The sequence below is a fragment of the Lagenorhynchus albirostris genome, chromosome 8, assembly GCF_949774975.1.
Source record: "Lagenorhynchus albirostris chromosome 8, mLagAlb1.1, whole genome shotgun sequence".
In the NCBI taxonomy this organism is placed as follows: Eukaryota; Metazoa; Chordata; class Mammalia; order Artiodactyla; family Delphinidae; genus Lagenorhynchus; species Lagenorhynchus albirostris.
The window spans coordinates 85,125,079-85,147,658 of NC_083102.1; the positions used below are offsets into that span (position 1 = coordinate 85,125,079).

General features: G+C 42.8%; 1 protein-coding gene across 1 annotated transcript in view; it reads right to left on the reverse strand.

The window, feature by feature from the left end:
* PHTF2 (putative homeodomain transcription factor 2) overlaps nucleotides 1-22,580 on the reverse strand; it is a 187,383-nt gene that overhangs the window by 31,483 nt on the left and 133,320 nt on the right. The window contains exons 22-24 of the mRNA XM_060157214.1: nucleotides 16,618-16,680; nucleotides 11,695-11,835; nucleotides 7,901-7,987 (exon numbers count right to left, since the gene is read on the reverse strand). The gene's annotated coding sequence lies outside the window, so the exon portion shown is untranslated. The remainder of the gene's footprint in view (nucleotides 1-7,900; nucleotides 7,988-11,694; nucleotides 11,836-16,617; nucleotides 16,681-22,580) is intronic.

Consider the following 22,580-nt stretch of genomic DNA (forward strand, 5'->3'; position numbering starts at 1 on the left):
CTTTCATATTGAGTCTCCCCCCAAGCTTGGGGATCCCCAAAGATGAATCTGCCCCTGCCCTACTGATACTATTTTTTAGGCCAAACTCACAGCGAAATCGAGTGACCTAATTGCTGAAGAATTTGGATTTAATAGAGATTTCTTTTTCAGCTAACCATAGTGCCAGACACGATGCCTATAAAATCACCAGAGTGCTTTCCAAGTCTTAAACTAGTAAGAGCACTATGTCTAATGACAGTGCGTGATTCTGCATCATGTCTAGTTTATTTAGGGCACCAATTAAATGTGTAGAGATGATTATGATTATTGGTGGTAATAGCAGCTGCAGTTTGTAAACATTTGGGTATAAACAATGGAGCAACAACCTAGGATTACACTGACCTCTTCCTGGGCATTTGGCAGCATATCACCCAGGCAGCCCAGTGATCAGGCACTCCAGAAAAGTTGAAGTCTGTCCCACCACCCTGGGGAGGGTAACTGGCAACCACAAATGAGAGCCGTATCTGTTTTAAAAGGTTCTGAGAGTTTTCTGTGATCTTTTCTTCTGATGAAACTGCCTCTTGGAGAGTGATTTCACCTGGAAGAACCTGGGAATCTTGTGAAGCAACAAAGTGACCTTTTGTCATTGAGTGGAAGGTAAATTTTCTAAAACCCTAACAAGGTTAATCCATGTGAAAGGAAATGCAACCTCCGCTATGATTTCTTCCTAGGTCAACTGCCTTCACACTGAGGAACACACGTTCCTGGGGCAGAGAGTCTTTCTAGGAGATACACAGGCACGGATGGCTTAAATGGAATCTATTTCCAGAACTTCAACTTCCATTTTTATGCATTTCAAACCTGCGGACTGCCAATTGCCCATTCCCAGTTGCCCTACACAAGGACCGTTTGCATTATGGAAGAAAGGCGGACCTATCACCTAACCTAAATTTTACTCTGGTTCATCAACCTGAAGTGTAAAACCTCTCGGGCATTAAACAAAGTGACAACTGGAGAATGCAGCCCTCCTGAGGGACAGTCAGGAGAGCAAACTACAGAGTAAGAATTGATGTAGGCAATGCCCTCCTTCAATCCAAGAGCCCTGGTAGGGTTCCTATCTAAGAATTAGCACCCACGTTTACCTGAGTTTTAAAATAAAGTCAGAGTTTTTCTGATTGAACGTGTGGTTTGGCTATTTGTCTGGCTTGACCCCAAAGACTGGCTTTGCCAGCTAGATTATACGGCAGTTATTTTCCATTAAGCTGAATGAGTTAAATCTACAACTATAAGGTTTAAATAAAATATACTTAAAGCATATATAAAAGAGAAAACACATCCTTTGCAATATTTAAATTTGTGATAAGAATGTGGATGTCAACTTAAAAATGAAATCAGACCTAGAGTTTTATAAGATTATTTTAGGGGCTACGTGAAGCAAAAGGAGCACTCACTTGGGCAAACCTACTTAACTCAGCTTAATAAAAGTTTTTAAATAGTGTTGAGTACCTACTATACATAAAACATTACAGGTGAACAGAACACAGGCCCCTATTCTCAAGTTAGGCGATCAAGACGGAAAGCAGCAAGCATGACGTGCTGGACTCTGGAGGATGCAGAAATGGTTGGAGGCAGTTAGAAGTCATCCTGGATAAGGGGCATTTCAGTTGGGTTTTGAAGGATGGGTAGAATTTCAAAAGGTAGAGAAGGTGTAAGGGATAGAACAGCATGAGGGAAGTCAGAGTTCAGAAACTTGGAAGTAGGTTAGAGAAACAGTGAATTGTTTATTTTGACTGACACTGTGACACAGAGAGAGAGAGAGAGCGAGAGAGCGAGAGGGAGAGAGCGAGAGGGAGAGAGGGGGAGGGGGGAGAGAGAGAGAGAGAAAGAGAGAGAGAAGTATAAACACAGGTAGGGTCAAGGAGATCACAAATGCTGTTAGGGAGCAGTTGAGAGTCATTAGAGGTTTCTGAGCAAAGAAAAGATGAACTCAGCCCTGGGCTCTGGGAGGAAGCCCTGGCAGTCCTGTCCAGGTACAGTGGAGGTGGGAGACACTCTGGCAGGTACTGACATCCTCCAGGCGAGAGATAAGGAGACGTGAGCACCTGTCATGGTGCCAAGAACTAGTCAGGGACTCTGACTTGAGCACAGGGTAAATATTTGACACATATACATTTTTAAATTGTTGTTCTTATTAACTGAGGGACATAAAAACATCTGCAGTGGTGCTCTGGAATTCTCACTCAACAGATATTTATCAGGTGTCAGCCATGTGCCAGGCAGTGTGCAGAGGGCTGAGACTATAATCTTAAACTAGACAGGCACTACCCACCCCACAGAGACCGCACGCCTTCCCCAGTTCGCCAAGGACGGTCCTGGCTTTAAAACTGCGAGTGGGCATCCCAACAAACCCCTCAGTCCCGGGCAAACCGGGATGGTTCAGCTACCCTAAAGGAAGGGGCACATGGGCCAAGGTGGCAAATCTGAGGCCCGACAGCAGCCGGTCACCTGAGGGCAGAGGATTTGGAGAACTTGCCTGCAGGAGGCTGGAGAGCTGCGGGGTCAAGATCTCACAGGGCCTAACCGGCCTTGGCCAGCATTTGGGCCTCCACGCAACAGTCAGCAGGAGGCCACTGGTGGGTATTCATTGGGCAGGACGTCCTGATGTGATGTGGGGTCCCATACAGAACACGGGGCTAGAGGGGAGACGACCTTTATGCTCCCTGCTCCCTGCCTCTCTCCCTTCTCCATCCTCTGATGGAGGCTGCAGCCCTCACAGGCTGCCGACACTGAGCTCAGCCTCTCCTAGCTCCTGTCTCAGGCAGCCACCAGCCTTTCCGGGAGGACTCAGGAGGCCCTGCTGGTGTATTTCAACTCTTCGAAGAGCTTTCCTGGGCAGGTATCTAATCAGTAAACAGGCTCACAACTCTTATAGATTCTCTGCTCTTTTCTCCATCATCAGGATGTGGATTGAAGATTCATCTTGTGTTTCTACAATTAACCCTCACAGTGCCTGACATAATAGGCACTCAGTGAAATACTTGCTGAAGGTTGGATAATTTTTTTAAAAACCGGCCTTATGTCTAAATCCAATACAGTTTCCCTTGAATAAAAATGGCTTTCAACATGGTAAGTGGCCCTGACTAGTCAGAGTAGACAGTTTGCAATTTTTCTCAAGTTTGCTGCTATTTTTACAAAATTCTGAAAGGGCTTGATGTTTATATTTGAACACCACCTGGAATGAAGGCTAGCTTCTGCAACTCAACCAGGTGCTTTACCCAAAATAAACCCAGTAACTGTTTCCCCTTGACCTTCTCCTGTTCTTGCTCAGGCCCAGCTCTGTCCCAAAGCCAGCAGGCCTTGAGAAGACCCAGCTCTGGCTCTTATTTCATGAAGGTAAGGTCAGGACCAGAGAGCAACAGAGACAGGGCAAGCCTTCTTGTTCCAACCTTCCTTGCTCAGAACCCAGGGAGAAACTTTCCACTAGCATCCTTAGCTGAGTTCTAGCACACTGAGTCCAGCGGGTCAGGGTCCCTCAGATGAACTTGACCTCCCCACTGTAAATGTTTGCTGGAAGCAGACAAAAGGCCCCTGCGGGTTTTGGCCTTGGACTGGTCCAGACTCCCTCTGCCTCTCTGCTCCAACGGCAACTCTTCCCAATACCACACACACACACACTCACAAAGACACCTGTATCCCATCTGACTCCCTGCCCAGGCTCCTGTCACTCGTGTCAAGCAGCCTTTGAGTGACCACACTTTGGGCTCGACTCCTCCAGCCAGCCTCAGCCCTGCAGCCTGTACCAGGGCCCTGATACTCACCCGCTGGCCCCTTGCTTAAGGGACTCTACCTGAACTCCCTACATTGGCCTCCCAGGATCAAAGACCCTCATGGTCTGCTCTCCACTAACCTTCCTGCCAGATGAAGCAGATCATTCACAACCCATCCCCAAACATTTTCACTCTGTTTTTAATCAAAGTCAACAAATACAAAACCCAGATTTTTTTTTTTTCTTAACCATTTCTATTATCAAGGAGCTAATGGTGTAAGGCCTTGGTAGGTCTTAAAATATAGTTAGGTATAGATATCTTAAAAAACGAAGGAGTTATCTGGAACAGGCACCCACATTAAAGGGGTGGAGCAGCCAGCAATGATTTTGTCCTAAATTATTCTGCCAAGACACTTTCAAACAGAAGCAGTGAATCCTCTGAACCACTCCCAGAAGACTGCTGTAACAAATCCACTCCCACCTCCAAAGGCTTATTTCTCAGGTAACAGACCAGGAGTTGCTGGTTGAAGATGGAGATTTTCCTTATTTAGTGATTCAGAGACATGTTCCTTTCATTCTATGGCTCCACCATCCCCTAGAGCCTTGCTTGCTTCTGAAAGAGGGTCTGAGCACAAACAGCACCGCTATCCCCTGGAAGCTTGTTAGAAATGCAAGATCTCAGACCCTGCCCTGGACCTACTGTACCAGGCCAGTGTTTTAAGAAGATCTCCAGATATGGGTGACACCAACACACACAGAATTTTGAGAAGTCCTGCCCTAGAGCCTCAGAGCCCTCTACATCCAGAGAGCCAAAGGGGAAAGAGGGCTTCAGTGAGCATTCCATTGAAGTCCCAGCCTACAAATGGCAGGTCACTCCCATTCCTATTCCACTGGTCAGAACTAGTCACATGGGCACACTTGACACAAAGGACTCTGGGAAATGCAGTTCCTGACTGGACAGCTGTCTGGCAGCTCCCACTCCACACTATGAAATTGGGAGGACAGATTTTGGTGGACAAACAGACATTTCTGACTCAGAGTATTTTTTGTATTTTTTTCCATGAGAAGAAAGAATATTTCCTCCTCTCTCCTAGAAACAGTTTTAGGATAAGGTGACATGGGAATTTTTCCAGCTTTTTTTGAGTTGTTTTGGTGGATTTTTTCCAGATTTATTGAGAAATAACCAACAAATAAAACTGTATATATTTAAAGTGTAAAACATGATGATTTGATATACATACACATTGTGAAATGATTCAAGTTAATGAACACATCCATCACCTCACACTGTTAACTTTTGTGTGTGTGTGTGTGTGTGTGTGTGTGTGTGTGTGTGTGTGGTGAGAACGCTTAAGATCTACTTCCAGCAAATTTCAGGTATACAATTCTATATTATTAACTGCAGTCACCATGCAGCTTCCATTGTGAAGGTGGTCCAGCCTGGAGCTAAATGGATCAATGTATTGGACAAGAAGATGTTCCCATGAACCATCATATCCATGAGAGGCTGTGACCACAAGTGGTTTCCATCAATGCTGCTTCCCTCCTCACCCTTAACACAAAGGGCATCCCTGAATGACCTTATCTTCTGAACAAATCTGAGGCATCCAACCAGGGATCAACAAACTTCTTCTGTCAAGTGTCAGATAATAAATATTTTGAGCTATGCTGGCCATTCTGTGTCTGATGCAATCACTCAGCTGTCGTTCTAGCATGAAAGCAGCATAGACAAAATGTAAATTAATTCACATTATATAAACAATATGGGAGAACTAATTTATTTTACAAACCTTTACTGAGTATTTATTAAGCTACTTAATGCCTCTGGTCCAGTCAAAATGTAAACTCTGTGAGGGCAGGAATCATTTCTATCTTCTTCCTTACTATAACCCTTGAACATAGCACCATAACTGGCACATATAAATGAACGACAGAATAATTAAATGAATGTCACATATGGGGAAATTTGCAGATTGGAGGAGGTGTAGCAAATGCGCTGAGGTCCATCCTGGCCAAGGGGCCCACACAGGGTGGCCATGTAGCACAGGATAAGCATAAGACAAGAGAAAGTCATCAGCAAGGTCATTACTCTTTGGCAACCTGACCCAGAAGGGCCATCACAGAACACGAAAGCCTTCTTGTCCAGTACATCAGACCATTTAGCACCAGAATGAACCACCTTCACAAAGGAAGCTGCATTGGTGACTATAGTAAATAACACTGTATTATATACTTGAAATTTGCTGGGAGGAGATCTTAAGCATCTTTACCATGCACACCTCCTTAGTGAGCAGGTGGCCAAAGGGCAAAGAAACACTGCTTTGACGGCAAATACCAGGCCCTACCCCAGGCCATGCGCGACATGTGTGTGCAAAGGAGAAACAAGCAGGGCTCTATTAACAGAGTACTTGTCATGGTGAGAGTCTCAAAATCGAATATGTAGGCCCTGGACAAGAGCAGAAGTCACACTAAAGGGACTGCAAAGAGGAGAAAACTTGGTCAAGGTCAGGAGCAGTAACAAATAATGAGGAAATTAGCATTTAATTACCATAAGCTGTGTGCCCAGCACTTTTACATATACTGTCTAGCTTTATCCTCACAGCAACCTCGTACGTTCATAATATTCTCCCCATTCCTCCAAAATTGCTTCTGTTTGGGTCGCACTATCTCATTCCAAGACTTACTGTAAAGCTACACAGAGCACCTCAACTCCACATGATTAACATTTGGGACTGGATAATTCTTTGTTGTGGGAGGTTGTCCTGTGCATTCGTTATAGGATGTCTAGTAACATCCCTGACCTCCACCCACCAATTATGGCAATCAAAATGTCCCCCTACGTTGCCAGGTACCCTGGGATGGGGGGAGGGGGCAGAGGCAGAACTGACCCCAGGGGAGAAGCTCGGAGCTACAGTAATCAACACTGTGAGGTGCTGGGAAATGGCAGACACAGGTCAATGCAACAGAAAAGGGCCCATAAACACAGCCAGACACAAGCCTCCATGGCAATTCACAGGAGACAGAACAGTCTTTTCAACGGATATATATATATGTACCTTGATGCATGCCTCACACTGTGTATAGAATTTAACTCAAAATGGATCATAGACCAAAATGTGAAACCTAAAAATTTGATAATTGGACTCAAGTAGAAATCGAAAATGTCTGCTATTCAAAAGACACTGTTAAAAAAAAATGGGAAAAAAGAGAGTCATAGACTGGTAGAAAATATCTGCAAAACAAAAATTTGATAAAGGAGTTGTATCATAAATATATTTTTAAATTCTGAAAATTCAGTAATAAAAGAATCAATTTATAAAAGGCATGAAATATTTATAGAGACATTTCATCAAAGAAGATATACAGAAGGAGAATAATTACATTAAAAAAGATGCCCAACATTATTAGTCACTAGGGAAATTCTAATTACAACCACAAGGAGATATCACTACACACCTACTAAAATGACTAGAATTTTAAAAGTGACATGCGTTGATAGTGGGAATGCAAAACGATGCAAGCACGTTGGAAAACAGTTTGGCAATTTCTTCTACAGGTAAAATACGCTTGCCATATGACCCTGCAATCCTGCTCTGAGGTACCTAGCCAAATGAAATGCAAACCTATGTTCACACAAAAACCTGTACGTGAATTTTTATAGTGACTCTATTTCTTATTCATCTAAAACTGGAAACATGCACACACTGAACCACTACTCAGCAATAAAGAAGACCAGGGAATTCCCTGGGCCGTCCGTCCAGTGGTTAGGACTCTGCGCTTCCACCACAGGGGGCACGGGTTTGATCCCTGGTCGGGAAACTAAGATCCCCGCATGCTGTGCGGTGTGGCCAAAAAAGTACCAAACTACCGTCATACATGGTAACACAGATGAATGTCAAATATGCTATGCCAGGTGGAGGGATCCATGCTCAAAAGGCTACACAATGTATAGTTTCATTTGTATGATGCTCTATAGCCATAACTCTGAAGACAGAAAACTAAAAGGCCAGGAAAGAGGACAGTGGTGGCCAGAGGCTGTGGAGAGGGGAGGTGCTGACCACAAAGGGGCCCAAGTGAACTCTGTGAGTGGTGAAACTCGTCTGTATCTTGACTGTGGTGACAGTCACACGACTCCATGTGTTTGTCAAAACTCACAGAACTACGTGGTCGGCTGTCCTTTTCCTCAGGTTCCACATCCGTGAATTCAACCAACCTCGGATTCGGTGGGGGTCGGTGGGGGGACTGAGAAAGTTCCAGAAAACAAAACTTGAATTTGCAGCGTCCCAGCAACTACTTACATAGCATTTACACTACATTTACAACTATTTACATAGCATTTCATTGTATTAGGTACTATAAGATATCTAGAGATGGTTTAAAGTGTATGAGAGGATTTGCATAGGTTATATACTAAGGGACTGGAGCATCCGTGAATTTTGTTCTCTGCAGGGGTGGTGTCCCTGCAGATCCTCAAAAGGATGAATTTTACTGAATGTGAATTGTACTTCAAAAAACTATATATGAATAGGATTTCTGTTTAGACTTTGAGAAAGAAAATTAATCACTTATGAACCTGAATACAACTCTACGACTGTAATTAAATAAAACAAGTCAGACTCTGTCACTCTCCCGCTTATGCTCAGCATCCATCGCCCTCCCTCCACACACCTACCTGACCTCACCTCCTTCCTCTCCACCTTCCTTTCACTCCAGCTACACTGGCTCCCTGTTCTTCCTGAAACACTGTCTCTTTCCTTTGCTCACAATGCTCTTCCTCTTGATATCCGCATGGCTTCCTCCCTCAATTCCCTCAAGGCCTTTGCTCACTTTATCAGAGAGCTCTTTCCTGATCTCTCCCTCTCTCTGTCTCAATATTCCTCTCCACCTTACTCTGCTTTGTCTCCACAGCACTTCTCATGCATTTATTTTTTGTTTATATGCGCTAGAATGTAAGCTTCATCTTTATCTGCTTTCATCACTTTGGTCTCCTAGAACAGTTCCTGAAACACAGTAAGTGCTCCATCAATATTTGTTTCTTTGTTTTTGTTTCTTGAAAGAAGCTTTTTTTTTGAGGTATAATTGACATATAGTATTATATTAGTTTCAGGTGTCATAAATACTTGCTAAATGAATGAATAAATAAATGACTGGATGTACTGATGGGTGCAGGGATGGAAAGACAGAGAGAGGGAGGGAGGGAGGGAGGGAGGGGTAGATTAGACGGGGCAGTTGACTGGATATCCTCTCAGAGAATTTGAATACAAAACATGAAATGAGAATGAGCAGCAATGGTAACAGTAAAAACTGAGACAAGAGCAGCTGTTTCACAAAAGGATTAAGCACTAAACTAGGAGTCAAAGACACTTGCTTATTTGAAACACTGTTGAGTCTGTCAGCATAGCCGCTAAACGTATGTCTGATTAATAACTGTATCACAGTCTTCTAACCAGCAACACCCTTCTCTCTGAGGCCTAGCTCCCTGTCTTCCTTACTTCCCTGAGTATCCCTACAATAAACCTCCTTTGACAAAGGTACGCCACACATGTCACTCACTCTTCCTTGGAACCTCAAAGACCCTAACCACCACTCATCCCCATATTCTTTCTGGTGGACTCAGACATGGATGGTTTCCCCTGCTCAGGAAAACGGTGCCCTCTGCAGGTCTCCATCGGCAGCAGTCAGAAGAGACTTGATCACACAGAGTAAAGCCACTCTACTGCAAGCTCAATGCAGTGTGACAACAGAACTGTGTGTCCCCAGGAGACCCCTACACCTCCCTTCTTGCAGCATCAGGACAACTTGCCCCAACTCATCCTGTCCCTTAACCTTGCTTTGGTTGGGCATCCTTTAACCCTCAAACTCTTACCCACTCCTTTCTGACACTCCTTTTTCTGACCCCCTTCCCTGAAACCCTTCCACGGAGCTCTCTGAAAATCATCAGCAAAATCTCCACAACCTTGATTTCTTCTCTGAACTTTCCTGCATCTTTGTGCTCTCACTGGAACCTAGCTTCCCCTTGGGACACTGCTTTCCCTGCAGGCTCTCAGTGGTGGCTGTTTTCTCTCCTACTTCTCTTGTTCCATGAGGGTGTCTTTCTTGCATCTCATATCACTTTCGGCACCTCTCCACGCTCCTCCATAAAATGTTTAGCCTTAAATCTCATGTCAACTGACTCGATCATTCTTTTCTAATATATGCGTTCATTGCTATAAATTTCCCTCTAAGCCCTGCTTTTACTGCATCCCATAATTTTTGATGTTGTAATTTCATTTTCATTTACTTTAAAATTTTCTCTTGTGGCTTCACTTTTGACCCATATGTTATTTAGAAGTGTGTTGTTTAATCTCCAAAGATTTTGAGATTTTCCAGGTATCTTTCTGTTACTGATTTCTAGTTTAATTCCATGTGGCCTGAGAACATACTTTGTAAGATTTCTACTCTTTTGCATTTATTAAGGTATGTTTTATGTCCCAGAATGTGTTCTGTCGTCCATGTGAGCATCAAAAGAATGAGTATTCTGCTATTGCGAGAGGAGAACTGTATAAATGTCAATTAGATCCAGTTGATTGATGGTGCTGTTCAATCCAACTGTATCCTTACTGACTTTCTGCTTGCTGGATCTGACCTAGTTTAAATTCCATGGTCAGTCACCACAACCACTCCCTTGCACCTCGCCCCTCTCTTCTTCTGTACATTCACTTACCTAAACCACAACCCTGGTTCAATCCAGCTCCCTGCATATATCTTGCCTAGCTCCACATATACTGACTGTGGTCAGTGAAAAGCACCCAACCATGCTGATTGGTCTCTCCTTAAATTCATAACCACTAAGGGCAGGTGGGCCTTGTATGCTGTCAAGCAAACAGACTGACATTCCCTGGTCCATTCCCGGGAGGGAGCCATTCCCATCCCATTCTCATGGATGACTACTTCCTCAAATAGTCATCCTTCTTGTTCCCCCTCAAATCGCTAACACCTCCTTCCTAATCCTCACTCTCAGCAGATGTCCTTGCTTCCTAGTTCAGTGAGAAAGTAGAAGTTCCCATCACCATAGCTACACTTGTATATGTGCCCATATACTCTGCCTCCAAGCCTTTTACCATGAATTTCTGGTCTTTGCTACTAGCAAATGTCAACCTGCTCACTTCTGCACTAGATTCCTCTTGCTTATTCATAGACAATTCTCCAGCTATTCTCTTTTCTCCTGCAAGCATCCTTTTGTCCCTCTCTGATCTTTCTCATCAGCACACAGGCTATTTTGTCTCTAAATGGCAGGCATGTTCCTTGGGGATTTGCATTTGCTTTTTCCTCTTGGGAAGATGCTCTTCGCCAAGATAGCCACATGACTCTCTTCCTCTTCTCCTCCCCAGGTCCTTACCCAAATGATACTTCTCAGGGATGCCTTTTCTGGCCACCCTGTCTAAAACTGCAACCTCACTGTGTCTGGGTGTACCCTAAGGTGACCCTTAAGGAGCCACACCTCAAATCCCCCTCCCCTTGGGTGAGGGCAGAACCTGTAATTTGGTTCTAATAAAATAGAGCAAAGGTAATGGGATGTCACTTCCTTGATTAGGTTACAGTATATAGCAAGACAATGGGCTGTCACCCCATAATTACATTACATGATATAGCACTCCATCTTAGCAGACTAGAGCAAGAGCTTTTCCTTACTGACATGAAGAAGTCAGCTGCCACATTGTGAGAGGGCCAATGGAACTGGGAGGCCTCTAGGATCTCAGAGTGGCCTCCAGTGGAGAGCCATCAAAAAGCCAGGGCAGAGAGTTCCCTAGTGGTCTGGTGGTTAGGACTCAGCGCTTTCACTGCAGGGGGCATGGGTTCAATCCCTGGTTGGGGAACTAAGATCCCACATGCTGCAAGGCATGGCCAAAAGAAAAAAGAGACCGGGACTCCAGTTATACAACTATAAGGAATTAAATTCTTCCAACAACCTGGATGAGCTTGCAAGAAGATTATTCTCCAGCTAATTCTCCAAATGAGAATTCAGCACAGCTGGCATTTTGATTGCAGTCTTGTGCGACGCTGGGCAGAGGACCATTTAAGCCATCTCCAGACTCCTGGACCCACAGAAACTGTAAGATAATAAATGTATGTTTTTTTTTTTTTAAAAAAAAACATCTTTATTGGAGTATCATTGCTTTACAATGTTGTGTTAGTTTCTGCTGTATAACAAAGTGAATCAGCTACATGTATACATATATCCCCATATCCCCTCCCTCTTGCATCTCCCTCCCACCCTCCCTATCCCACCCCTCTAGGTGGACACAAAGCACTGAGCTGATTTCCCTGTGCTATGCGGCTGCTTCCCACTAGCTATCTATTTTACATTTGGTAGTGTATATATGTCCATGCCACTCTCTCACTTCATCCCAGCTTACCCTTCCCCCTCCCTGTGTCCTTAAGTCCATTCTCTACATCTGTGTCTTTATTCCTGTCCTGCCCCTAAGTTCTTCAGAACCATTTTTTTTTTTAGATTCCATATATATGTGTTAGCATACGGTATTTGTTTTTCTCTTTCTGACTTCCTTCACTCTGTATGACAGACTCTAGGTCCATCCACCTCACTACAAATAACTCAATTTCATTTCTTTTTATGGCTTAGGAATATTCCATTGTATATACGTGCCACATCTTCTTTATCCATTCATCTGTTGATGGACACCCAGGTTGCCTCCATGTCTCGGCTACTGTAAACAGAGCTGCAATGAACACTATGGTACATGACTCTTTCTGAATTATGGCTTTCTCAGGGTACACGCCCAGCAATGGGACCACTGGGCCGCATGGCAGTTCCATTTTTAGTTTTTTAAGGAACCTCCATACTGTTCTCCATAGTGGCTGTATCAATTTTCATTGCCGCCAACAGTGCAAGAGGGTTCCCTTTCCTCCACACCCTCTCCAGCATTTATTGTTTGTAAATTTTTTGATGATGGTGTGAGGTGATACCTCATTGTAGTTTTGATTTGCATTTCTCTAATGATTAGTGAAGTTGAGCATTCTTTCACGTGTTTATTGTCTACCTGTGTATCTTCTTTGGAGAAATGTCTATTTAGGTCTTCTGCCCATTTTTGGATTGGGTTGTTTGTTTTGTTTTGATATTGAGATGCATGAGCTGCTTGTAAATCTTGGAGATTAATCCTTTGTCACTTGCTTCATTTGCAAATATTTTCTCCCATTCTGAGGGTTGTCTTTTCGTCTTGTTTATGGTTTCCTTTGCTGTGCAAAAGCTTTTAAGTTTCATTAGGTCCCATTTGTTTGTTTTCGTGTTTATTTCCATTTCTTTAGGAGGTGGGTCAAAAAGGATCTTGCTGTGATTTATGTCATAGAGTGTTCTGCCTATGTGTTCCTCTAAGAGTTTTATAGTGTCTGGCCTTACATTTAGGTCTCTAATCCATTTTGAGTTTATTTTTGTGTATGGTGTTAGGGAGTATTCGAATTTCATTCTTTTACATGTAGCTGTCCAGTTTTCCCAGCACCACTTATTGAAGAGGCTGTCCTTTCTGCACTATACATTCCTGCCTCCTTTATCAAAGATAAGGTGACCATATGTGCATGGGTTTGTCTCTGGGCTTTCTATCCTGTTCCATTGGTCTATGTTTCTGTTTTTGTGCCAGTACCCTACTGTCTTGAATGTGTGCTGTTTTAACGTGCTAAGTTTGTAGTAACTTGTTATACAGAAAAATAGAAAACAAGTACAGCCCCCAAATGCTCCTTGTTACCATTTTCTGTTTATTTTTTTGCCTTAGCACTTACAGCCACTGAACATTTTCTGTTTTACTGATTTACCTTTGCTTATAGTCTGTGCTGCCTCCACTCTTGAATACAAGTTTCACTAAGATAGGGATTTTTGTCTGTTTTTCTCCCACCATTATATTCTCAGTGCCTTCAACAGTCTCAGTAAGTGTTTGTTGAGTGAATGAATACTGAACAAATGCTAACTTGTTACCTGAGCAGAGGAATTCATTAAGCTCACCTATATCTCAGAGAGGTAAGGCATGAGAGGAAAGGTTTGTATTGTTTTAAACTTGCTATTATGGAAATGTTCTAGCACTGCTTCAGGAGCCACTGTGATGTGTCCAGGCAACAGCTTCTTACTAGTCTGGCTTATTCCAGCGGTAAATTATACATTCTGAGAGCAGCATTCTTCAAGGCCTTTTGACTTGGCTCACATTTAAAACTACATTCCACATTATGTCTCAGTACACACATACACCTACATAAATAATTGAAACAAAGGTTTCACAAAATAGTACTTATCGTTATCACATGCTCTGATGGTTTCCCATTCCATTTCACCCTGTTGTATTTCATTTTTTAGAAACTGGAGAAGACCCACTGGTAGGTCCTAGACAAACCCTCCAGGCAATTCTCCAGGAAGACCAATCTTCTCAGCTGTCAAGCATCTCCCAGGTTTAGACTGCTACCAGTTCTTCCTGGAGAGTACGTGAGGGCATCTTCTGTGATGCCTGGGAAGCAGAAGTATTTGCCTTAGCAGATAGGAGAGGTGAGGGACAGGGTCGGCAGTGAGTATGCCTGGACTGGAAGCCACCACCCTCTGGCCGCAGCTGAGCCACAGGAAGAGCCCAGGGCTGACGCTCATGTTCATTAGTTTAATGAGCGTTCATATATTTCAAAGACTCTAAAATATCCAAATACTGTTACAGCTAATCTTTAGTCATGGTCATGTCTCAGACGTCTAATGGTTCCTGAGTCACTGGCATTTGGTGCTTGAATTTCTTGACTGAAAAGTGTTTTTGAAAACCACTGAAACATTAGCCACCTTACATGGTTCCAAATGGCGTAACTTGTGAAGCTAATGAAAAATTATGGCAAAGCATTTTCCATATAGCATGAACTAATCAGTGAGCCCAGAAAATCCAATGTTGATAAAGTGCCATTAAGTTATGGCATGAAATGCCACCTGTAAATTACCCCTGGGTAAATCTGGGTGTAATGTGCCTCTTTGCAAGTAGTTTTCTATTTATTTGAATGTGAAATGAATCCCAAGGATGGCAGATGATAAAGATGCTGCCTCTTCGGGCTTCCCTGGTGGCGCCGTGGTTGAGAGTCTGACTGCCGATGCAGGGGACACGGGTTCGTGCCCCGGTCCGGGAAGATCCCACATGCCGCGGAGCGGCTGTGCCTGAGAGCCATGGCCGCTGAGCCTGCATGTCCGGAGCCTGTTGCTCCGCAACGGGAGAGGCCACAACAGTGAGAGGCCCACGTACCGCAAAAAAAAAAAAAAAAAAAAAAAGATGCTGCCTCTTCAAAACTGGTTTGATTTTAAATGTATTTGTCCTTTTTTAAAAGCATGTGGTTCAAGAGAAATATATTTTTTTTTAATTGCTTAAGTGTTAGCTTGACAGTGCAACCAGAAGGGAGAAAATGTCCCTGACACCTAACCCCACCACTCTGTCTGAGGGTTAAGGTGCCAGGGTAAGGAAGGGGAGGTGCTGGAAGACAAAGAACTCAGAAATCAGGAGTAAATGAAGCTTATCTAGAGTGTTTCTTCTGGGCTCTCCTCTCCTTTTCAGCCCCCATTTTCCTCACCTTCCCTGTGGGCTGTGCCCCTGTTTACTGTGATTCCCTTCCTCTGATCAGATGGCTCATTTCTCTTCCCTTTTGTTTCCACTAAAACATTCCTGACCCGTGTATCACTCCTGTAGGATAATATCTGAGTTTAATGGATTTCTCTGCTAAGGTAATACTTTTTGTCACCATGAGAAAGCAATAGCCAAATCCACAATGTGGGATGTTCTGCAGGACAAAAGACCCAGTTTTTCTACCACATGAATAGCAAGGAGGGGGAAGCGGAGATAAGGTGTGTTGGGGAGAGGGAGGAGGAGCTGTTATGACAAGAGACACATGGATCAGATTCAATCTTGTCTCAAAGTAGACAAGAGTTTAATGAATTCCCAACTGCCCATCACCCAGCTCCAATATTTAGCAATATTTTGCTCTTTTTGCTTCGATTATTCACTTCAACAGATGTTTGTTTATTCCTTTGTTCTGTGGAGAATTTTAAAACAAGTCCCAGAGTTCATATTATTTCACCCCCAAATACTTCAATATGTGTCTCTTACAGAAATACACTTTGGGGCTTCCCTGGTGGCTCAGTGGTTAAGAATCCGCCTGCCAATGCAGGGGACACGGGTTCGAGCCCTGGTCTGGGAAGATCCCACATGCCGCGGAGCAACTAAGCCCGTGCGCCACAGCTACTGAGCCTGGGCTCTAGAGTCCGCGAGCCACAACTACTGAGCCCGTGTGCCACAACTACTAAAGCCCACAAGCCTAGAGCCCGTGCTCTGCAACAAGAGAAGCCACTGCAATGAGAAGCCAGCACACTGCAACGATGAGTAGCCCCCGCTCGCCACAACTAAAGAAAGCCCGCACACAGCAACGAAGACCCAACACAGCCAAAAATAAATAAATAAAATAAATACATGTATTTAAAAAAAAAAAAGAAAGAAATACACTTTGGCAAGAATTTTTCAGCCTTCAGAGAGGGGCTCTCCCGGAAGCATCCCTGTGACTCTAAATGAGGTTTGCTTTAAGGACATTATTGATATTTATAAAAATACACTGTTCCTCTACACACACCCTCAGGATAAAATTCCTTCTGGACCTGGCTTAGGAAAAACGCCACAACTTCTGACCCAAACACTGAAGATTCAGTACACGATCAAATTTTCCTTTATGTAAGATGTGCTAGGAAGCTTAGAGGCAAATCTGTGGCCTACCATAGCCTACGTCTGCCCTCTGTAATATGAAATTGTCTGTTAGCATCATTTGCAGCTCTAGTGGGGCCCTCTCCTTGCTGTTCCTTTTTCTTTCTCATCTACTTCAAATCTTACCTTATTGTATCTGTACATCCCTATGAGCAGAGGTGGGCTGGTGAATGTTCCACAACTGGTTCTCTGAAAAGAATGTACATGTATATGACAAATTTGCTGCTATAAATGACGTATAATGCACAGTAAACAAAAGGAAAATACACAACACTTCTTACTGTAAATTCCTTGCAGCCAGTTGATTCTCATAGAATGCTTTTGTTGATTTTAGTCAAACCCTTTATCCACAGCTAACCTATGGTTGCAACCAATAATCAAGAATAGTTTAGACATGAATGTTGGTTGACATTTCCATTTACTTTAACAAGGAAGACAAAAGTGAAGCAACAAAGATCTATGTCATGTGTCAGAAATCCACTCATTCCTCATGATGTAAACAACTTTCTTGCTAAATTCATTAATCGCTTCCAAATACTGGAAGAATATTTCCTCAACTTTTTGTGCTATTCATAATGTAACTACTATGGACAAGACACACTTTCCGTGTATACTCTGCACTGTTATCATTCTCTCCATCACAATATGAAGTCTAGATGATTAATAAAGCAATAAATAAAGAGTTGATTTGTAGTGTGTGCCCATTTCCCTGGTGTAAATACTCCCACTATGGCCAATTTCAAGATACCAACATGAGGTTGCTCGAAGTGGATTTAGGAAGAGATGTGCAGTAGGACACCTTTCTGTAGCATTTGCACCACACAGATACGATGGACATAAATAACCTCAACAGTGTAAGTAATAGTGAAACATAATTAGAAAGTGATGAATTTGAGTATTTATTATTTATTTTTAATATGATTTATCTAATTGTAAGTTTATATAATTTAATTTTTAATGATGGCTGTGTTTAACAAACGACTTGCAAGATTCCTAAAAGTTTAACAATAAATTTCTTATAAGCCAGTACATGATGACTCTAGCATACCACTGTCTGTAAGCCACCTAAGATAATTTTGGAGTTAGGTCGGCTATGAAAAATCATACACTTGTGGTGACTGTTCTTCTGGTAGGATTATGGATTGCAATTATGAAAATTCCTCCCTGAGAATACTAGATCCGGGATTAATTGTAACAAACATACTCTTTAAAGTACTGTTGAATTATTTACAATAGCTAAGACATGGAAACAACTTAAGTGTCCATCAGTGGATGAATGGATAAAGAATATGTGGTATATATATCAGGTGGAATATTATTCAGCCATTAAAAAGAAGGAAATCGTCTCAATTTGTGACAATATGGATGGACCCTGAAGGCATTATGCTAAGTGAAATAAGTCATACAGAAAAAGACAACTACTCTACAATCTCACTTATATATGGAATCTAAAAAAAACTAAACACACAGAAACAGAGACCAGATTGGTAGTTGCCAGAGGCAGGGGCTGAGGGTGGGAGAAATGGGTGAAGGTGGTCAAAAGGTACAAACTCCGAGTTATAAGATAAGTAAGTTCTGGGGATTTAATGTAAAACACAACGACTATAGTTAACAATGCTGTACTGTATCTCTGAAAGATATACAATACAGTATTTGTATATTGCTAAGAGAGTAAATCTTAAAAGTTCTCATCACAAGGAAAGAAATCTCTGTACCTATATAAGGTGATGGATGTTAACTTAGTGTGGCAAACATTTTGCAATATGTTCATATATCAAATCATGTTATACACCTTAAACTTAAACAATGTTATATGTCAATTATATTGCAATAACACTGGGAAATAATAAAGTATTGCTGAGCTCAAATGAAAATATGGTAAATCATCAGGTTCAAGGGGCAAAACAGGAGCAGTGAGCTAAAACCAGGTCTGTAGACAGTAAATGGAAAACAAAACCAAAAATAACCCGAAAAACAAGACCAATCAAACAAGCTTGGTTTGCCCTGAAGGTCAATGCTTCTGTCACACAGAGAACCAGAGAAAACAACTTGGACTATGCAAAGCAGGAGGTGCACCTCAGACTCTCACACTGAGCCAGGACCCTCAAGAGGGGTACACCCTTTGTGAGACCTCAGGGCAGAAAAATAATTCACCTCCCAGCAGAGGAAGCCTATCTCCATCATAACCCCGGGTGGAAAAAAATGAATTATAGTTTTTTTTCTCAGAATTTGCATCCTTAGGCTTTATTTCACCCTTGTGTGGAGGTTACATTTACACTACTCATGCTATCAAGCTCTACTATAAAAATTAAAACAAGAGGATGAGCTGGGGACAGCCACCACGGGCACTCTGCTCTCTGTTCTTAGCCCTGGAGCTGGTGAGGCCCAGTCCCCTCCAGACAGGAACCCGCGCCCAGATCCCAGGGCCAGGCCGCGGTCACCTCCTGAGGCTGCCAGGACCCCCGCCTCACTGCAGCTACCGTGCCTCCCTGGCCTCCCTTTGCCCCTGAACAAGACCAAGATCCAGAGACAGGCCAAGTGGAGGCCGCCCTGGGACCTGGTCCATCCAGGTCTTCAGGGGCCTGTGGGGGCGGGGCACTATCCGGGAAGGCTTCCTGGAGGAGCGGAGCGCGAAGGATGGAAATAGCACTCCCTCCAGGCAGAGTTTGGTATCATCATTTGACATGCCTTTCTCCTTCATAATAATTTATTTTCTTATCAATCACATGGACACCCTTTCCTCCAGCTCATGTCATTTGGCTATAACTCTCCTCTCCTCTAGAACAACCTGTGGCTCCTCATGGCCAGTACGACTACGTCCAAAGCCCTCAGTTCTCGCACAGGTGCGCTGCCTTTCTGGCTTCTTTCACACCCCCTCCATCTGCTGCAAGCTCCGTGTACAGATGGTTTCATCACTACAGCCTGAGCCCAGCAAACAGCGTGAAGAATTGCTCAAAGCAGCAGCAGGATCACGTGGTGCCACTACCTGCCTAGCTGCAGACCTACTCCCTGAACTATTTTGCAGCTCACAGCATCTCCGTCCCCCCAGAAAAACAAAAACCGATACAACATTTAAGAGCTTCAGATTTAATTTTTGATTTTTCCACTCTACACTTCCTCCCCGAGCATCAGTAGCCTGTAAGGGCACTACTGCTCACATGGTTAAATGCACACTGCATGAACTCGTATAGCGCAGGAGGGACCCGCCCAAGTGTGCCCAGTGTTCTTGCCAGACTGGTCTCTTCTCTTTCCTTATTCCCTCTCCCACCCCCTTACGGTCTGTAAAAGTAAAATGAATGAATGAATAAATAAGTAAATAAATAAATATTTTCAAAATATAAATATAAATTAAAACAAAGTGGTGTCAGGTTGGTAGCACTACCTAACGCCCAAGCAGAAGCAAGCACAAATTCTGTGGAGAAACAAAGTAAGTTCAATCAAATGTTATTCCTCAGTAAAAAATTACCAAATATAGAAGGAAATAAATCAACATGGGTGGGAGTCAGGAAAAACAAAACACAATAGATTTACATCTCCAAGAACCTCAGATGTTAGAACTACTGGGAACAAAATTACTATGTATAAAATGTTTAAAGAAGATGGAATCAGAAAAGGATCAAGAAAACAGAGAACCAGAAAGATTTGAAAATGATTCATGTGAAAATTTTAGAAAGGAAAAATATTAAAACTGAAAACGACAAGTGGATTAAGTGGATTAAACAGTAGATTAAACAGTGGATTAAACAGTAGATTAGATATACTGTTTAAAAAAAAAAAGGCAGATAGATCCAAAGAAATTACTCAAAATTAAGCAAATAGAGGCATGGAAATAGAGAATATGAAAGTAAGGAGAGATGGAAGATAGAATTGAGGTTTAACAGATGTCTGAATCAAAAGGAAATAATAGAGAAAATGTAAAGAAATATCAGCAGAGAGGTTTTTAATTCATGAGATATTACTACACAGACAAGAAGCACACAGATAAATGAAAAGAAAAAATCCCCACTTAAACCTGTTGCAGTAAAACCACAAAACAAGAAAGATAAAGATGATCCCAAAAGCACCCAGAGAAGAAAGACATCTTGGTTACAAGTAATGACAAACAGACCAATAGCCAACTTGCCTACAGTTACACAGGAAGCCATGAAAGAGTGGGAAAATCTCTGTTGAGAGAAAATAACTGTCAACAAAGAATTATGTAGCCTTTCAAGAAGACAGGTGAAACAATCAAACTGAGGGAGTTTACCACCAACAGGACCTGCACCCAAAGGGAGGATATACTTCAGAAGAAAAGGCAGGGCTAAGACTGTGAATAAAGAAATTGGTAAACATGGAAGTAAATATAAATGCTAACTATATAAAATAATAACAATTTCTGATTTTTAGGGTTTAACAAAGACATTAAAACACTCAACAATAGCTTGGAAGTAAGGAGAGGGGTTCTGAGTTAAAAGTGGTGGAATGTCCTTATTTTTACAGAAAAAGAATTAAGATATTGATTAAATTTGTACTGATAAGTATGCATATAAAAGTTTCAAGGACAAACACTAAAAAAAGTAGAAATAGAGGGTTTAACTTCCCGATCAGTAAAAAGAGGGAAATGGAATAAGAGAACAAGCAAGGAAAGGCAATCCATTCAAAAGACAGTGAGAAAGATGAGAAAAATGAGCTGTGTATTTAAATGGTGAAATGAAGGATGGTCACCAGGAGGAACAGACTGATTTGGGAGCACTCCTTCCCTAGACTAACGTGCACCCACCCCTTCGCCCTCTTAAGCCAGGTTGTCTCCAAGTTCGGTAGCTGCCTGGGTGGGCAGTTGGGAGCAAAGGGTGGGCAAGCAGGTGCCCAAGCTCTAGACACCCTTTTTCAGAGGAGAGGGAGGCTTTGCCCTTTGGGTTCCAAATCCATAGCCTTTCAGGATCTCCTGAGCAACCCTGGCTCAGTCCGATTCTCCCTCTCCCAGCTACCTCCCCGAAGTCTGTTTAGTTGCAGTGCAGAAACGTGAAGTGTCCATTTTACAGCTAAGGTCTCCTGCAGCACAATTAACGATGAAGTGGATGGGCCTGGACAGAGTGGTGTGGCCTAATGCTAATCCCTGCTCCACCCCTCATGACGGTGTAGACTCAGGACACCTGAGTCCTGCGTTTATTTTCGTCTGCTTAAATAAGGAGGTGAACCAAATAACTGGCCAGGTCCTTTATAGCTCTAATATCCCTTGATTATGCTCTTCATTAAATATGCATCGGGTATATTCACTTGTAAGCTTTATTTTCTGATAATATTAAACTCTGCTCTTTGTGCACAGCCCTTATAACTTGCTGCTTATATAACATGTTCATTTGCTCACAAAACACAATAGCAATATTCCCTCTAATAACCTTGTATTCAGTTACTGTCTTTCTTAATATAACTTTTCTAGGACCTCAAGTAATAAGACGTTTAAAAAATAAAAAATAAAAGAAGTAAAAAACCTCAGTGACTCCGCTTCACTATGATATATGTCCTTTTGCCTTTTCTCATCTATTCAGGTGCATCAGGTCTGCTGAGTTGGCTCAGATCTGAAGTCCTCCACTCTGCGGACCTAATGGACCTTTATCTGCCTGGATTTAGAAGCCAAGTCTTCCGGACAGCGCACTGTTCCAAATGTCCCTTAAGTAGCTAAATTAAATGGTCACTGTCCACCATGATCCTCCTTGATTTAAGTGATGCTTTTGAAGTGATTAATCATAGGGTACTGCTTCACTAACTGATCTCATTAAACTTTCAAGGTTCTGGACTCCAGTCTCCGATGTGTTTACTCCTTTCCACACCTTTGCCTCAGACAGGTTTAGTGCCCATCATTCTCATGCAGAGGGCACCCCAAAGCCTAATGCTCCCAGTTATTCTCCTCCCTTCCTACCTTTTGGGCTCAAATTCATCCACCTGTTTCACTAGAATAGCAGTTGAGAAATGGAGCAGCCTCCTCCCTGACTGAGCACTCAAACCCCACCCAGCCCTCTTTCTTGTGTGTGGGCATTGTGCTCAGGTGGACAGCCGGATGCAGGAGTCCAAGACCAGGATGCCAACCTCTCACCCTACCACCCCCAGTT